Here is a 4,523-nt window from a genome sequence, read left to right as displayed (position 1 = left end):
TGGAATCCATCTTTCTTGTACTCTATCCAGGGCAGCTTGTTAGTCTTGTTCTAGGTTCTCACCAATATTAACAGAACAATAACCATAGTGTTATAGCACTGAAAGGATTGTAGCCTCAGTTTCCCATCTCAATATAGAAATGAAGGAACTGATGCCCAAAGAGGCTAAGGTCACTTAGGGAGTAAATGGCAGTCAGGATTCCAATGCAGATTCTTCAGCTCAGAGCCAAACTTGGCTCTTTGGAGACTCCTGGTTTTGTTTGTTGTTTTCCCCCCAATAGAATGAGATATGATTTGATACTCAGCTTAGTCTTCTTCCCACTAATAAGACAGTTGAAAGATGTTTTAATATAAAAACAAAATTTATGAGAGGAAAAAAAGAAAGATGGAATTAACCTCTGAAAACAAAACTACCAAATTTCGGTTGATTACATTTTAAATATATATCTATTCTCTGCTCAGAGTAATAATCATGATAGCAGCTCACATTTATTCATCAATAGTTATAAAGTTCTCATTTCACTTTAGGTCATTTGATCTTCATGGAGAGACTCAAATGGTTAGTGTAACTATAGTAACTATAATCATGCCCATTTTACAGATGGGGAAATGAAATCTCAGAGTATAATGCTCATGGTGTAATTAAGTGGCAGATCTGGGACTTGAACCCAGATCCTGCTATATCTAGACCTACTGTTCCTTGCATTGTACTGTAAAACATTGCCTCAGTATAGAGTAGCTCATTAGATTAAGCAGAACAAACAAACAAACAAACCCAAATCAGAACAAAAAAATAGCACTGAGGTCATATTATTAGATCACAGAATTTGAGAATGGTTCAGTTACATCCAATTTTCTATAGCCCCTTTTGGGACTGGACAGACACTGGATGGTTTGCTTTTTCCTTCTCCAGCTCATTTTACAGATGAGGAAATTGAAGCAAACAAGGTTAAGTGACTTGTCCAAGGTTTCACAGCTACTATGTGTCTAAGGCTAAGTTGAACTCAGGAAAATGTCTTCCTGATTCCAGATCCTCAAAGGTCATTTAGTACAATGTATGTAAAAGGAATTCTGATTATTAATATACCCTGCAATAATATGCTTCAACTTTTTGGTTTTTTACATTTAAAATTTTTTTATAATAGCCTTTTATTTTTCAAAATGCATGCAGAGATAGTTTTCAATATTTACTCTTTCAAGAAAGCCAGAAAATAGAATGGCAGAAACTAAGCATGGACCAATACCTAACACCCTATATCTACATAAGGTCAAAATGAGTTCATGGTTTAGATATAAAATATAATGCTATAAGCAAATTAGAAAAGCAAAGGATGGTCTGCCTTTCAAATCTGTGGAGAAGAAAGGAATTTGTGGCCAGAGAATAACTAGAATATATTATAAAATGAAAAATGAATAATTTTTATTATATTAAGTTAAAAAGGTTTTATACAAACAAAACCAATGCAGCCAAGATTAGAAGTAAAGCAGTAAATGGGGAAAAAATTTCCATCCAAAGGTTCTGATAAAGGACTCATTTCTAAACTATATAGAGAATTGACTCAAATTTGTAAAAATATAAGCCATTCTGCACTTGATAAATGGTCAATGAGTATGAACAGATAATTTTTGGATGAAGAAATTAAAACCATTTTTAGTCATATTAAAAAATGCTCTAAATCACTATTGATTAGAGAAATGCAAATTAAGAGGACGCTGAGGTACCACTATATACCTCTCAGATTGGCTAAGATGACAGGAAAAGATAATGATAAATGTTGGAAGGGAAGTGGGAAAACTGGAATGTTAATACATTATTGGTGGAGTTGTAAACTGATCCAACCATTCTGGAGAGCAATCTGGAAATATGCTCAAAGGGCTATCAAACTGTACATACTCTTTGATCCAGTAGTATTTCTGCTGGGTCTGTATCCCAAGGAAATTATAAAAAAGGAAAAGGATCCATATGTGCAAAAATGTTATAGCATCTCTTTTTGTACTGGCAAGGAACTGGAAACTGAATGAATGTCCATCAGCTGGAGAATGGCTGAATAAGTTATGGTATATGAATGTTATGAAATATTATTGCTCTATAAGAAACAACCAGCTGCATCCAGAAAAAGGACTGTGGGAATTGAATGTGGGTCACAGCATAGTATTTTCACCTTTTTTGTTGTGATTTACTTACTTTTTATTTTCCTTCTCATTTTTTTCCTTTTTGTGCATCATGATAATTGTGGAAATATGTATAGAAGAATTGTACCTATTAACATATATTGGGACTACTTGCTGTTACAGGAGGGGTGGGGAGAAAGGAAGGAAAAAAATTTAGAACACAAGGTTTTACAAGGGTGAATGTAGAAAATTATTTATGCAATATATTTTTAAAATAAAAAGCTAAAAAAGTTAAAAAATGTTCAACCTGCAAAATCTTGTGTTTCAAATTTTTCTCCCCTCTCTCCCCATTTCCTCTAGACAGAAAAGTAATCCAATAGCTTAAACATGTGCGATTCTTCTAAACATGTTACCACACACTTATCATGCTTCACAAGAAAAATTCAATCAAAAGGGAATAATTGAGAAAGAAAAAAAACAAGTAAGCAAACAATAACAATAAAAAAGATGAAAACACCCTGTTGTGCTCCACATTCAGTCTCCACAGTTCTCTCTCTGGATGCAATTGTCTTTCTCCATCACAAGTCTACTGAAATTGGCCTGAATTATTTCATTGTTGAAAAGAGCCAAATCCATCACAGTTGACCATTACATAGTCTTATTGTTGCTATGTACCATGTTCTCTTCGTTTTATTCATTTCTCTTAGCATCAGTTTATGTAAGTCTCTCCAGTATGCTTTAACTTTGAAAGCCTTGAGTCCTGAAGGTTAAGTCCTGACAGAGCAGATGATCCAAAACCCTTTATTCTTCCCTCATCCAAAAAAAAAAAAAAAGAAAGAAAGAAAGAAAGAAAGAAAGAAAGAAAGAAAGAAAGAAAGAAGAGAAAAGAAGCAAGAGAAAGAAGAAAAGAAAGAAAGAAGAAGAAAAGAAAGTCATCAGAGAAAGTTTGGAGAAAGTTACTTTTTCTCCTTTGTGGCTTTAGCTGACTCAGTTATGTACAAGAACATATTTTCATTCACAGATACTTCCTTTTGTTCCTTTTGCTTCCTTTCTTCATTGATCTGTGTACTCACAGTGTACTCACACAGTGTGTATTCACACAGATCAATGGAGGAAGGAAGCAAAGAAATTAAATTCATGGAATGAAAATTTATTATAACATTAATCTGATCTAAATACAATTAGGAAAGTAAAAATTTCTAGCAATAAATAAATAGATTCCTAAATCCTATATATGCATACAGTTATCAATGATTCCCTTCTACTCTCTCCATTCTTCTCCATGACATTCAGTTCTGGTGCTAATTCACCATCTGAGGATCAATCTGGGAAACTATTTGACCCAAGATCTCTGTCTTCCCACCTCCCCATTCTTCTTTTAGGGGAATATAGTTATCTAGAGCTTTTTGATCTACAACAATTTTCTCAATTCTCATAAAGGAAGAAAAATTGTTGGTGATTTTTTTTAATGTTATATATATATATATATATATATACACACACAGGTATATATGTGTGTGTGTACTATTGTTGCTTGAGTCTCTTAGGTCAGTCATTTTCATGACCTCAGTACTTGGGTTAGGTCATCTTTCTTAGGGTCTTCCTCTTCCCTGGCATTATGCCAAACTAAGTACAGATTTTATCAATTTCCTAGAATAATTTTCTTCCTTCTGCCTCAGCAGAAAATACAATACTTACCCTTTTCATTTTCTGTGAGGAAGCAAGATGGAAAAATACAAGAAAGTCAGAGACTTGTTTAGATTTTTTTTCCCTGCCTTTACTCGGTCATCTTGGCTCTGCCTCTCAGTTTCATTTCTTCTGAAACATTTTTCAGTTTCATTTCCTTCCAAAGTCTTGCCTCCTCCCAGTTTAATCTTTCATTTATAATATACAAAATCAGTCAATTTAACCAAGTTCCAGAATTCTGGGAGATTTTTCCTTTTTTTTCCCAACATCTTGGGCCAGAAGAAATTTTAACTCCATTTTAGGTAAGAATGAGCCCAACTGTAGAGAATTTCTCTTAAGGGTTATGAACAGGAAGGATTTCAGAGAGAAAGTATTAGAAACTGAGTGCAGGAAGCAGATTATCACCTTGTCAAGAAGATCTTCTGGGATCATTTATCAGCCATCTGAGAGGATTCACTATTGGAAAGAGACAGTGTCCTGTCTCTGAAATCAATCCTTTAGCAGGAAACAGAATCAGTTAACTCTTTCAATTCTTATCTAGCTTCTTTATCTTTCAGTTGTTAACATAAATCATTCAGTTTTTACCTGGTGAGTTCTGATCTCCATGGGAGTTTTGTAATCTCTATGGAAATGACAGAGCACTCCAATATCTTTGCCAAGAAAATCCCAAACAGAGTCATGGAGAGTTAGACAGTATTGAAAGGAATGAGCAACAATTACCCATTT

Source organism: Sminthopsis crassicaudata, chromosome 4, assembly GCF_048593235.1.
Source record: "Sminthopsis crassicaudata isolate SCR6 chromosome 4, ASM4859323v1, whole genome shotgun sequence".
Classification (NCBI taxonomy): Eukaryota; Metazoa; Chordata; class Mammalia; order Dasyuromorphia; family Dasyuridae; genus Sminthopsis; species Sminthopsis crassicaudata.
This window is presented reverse-complemented; position numbering follows the sequence as displayed.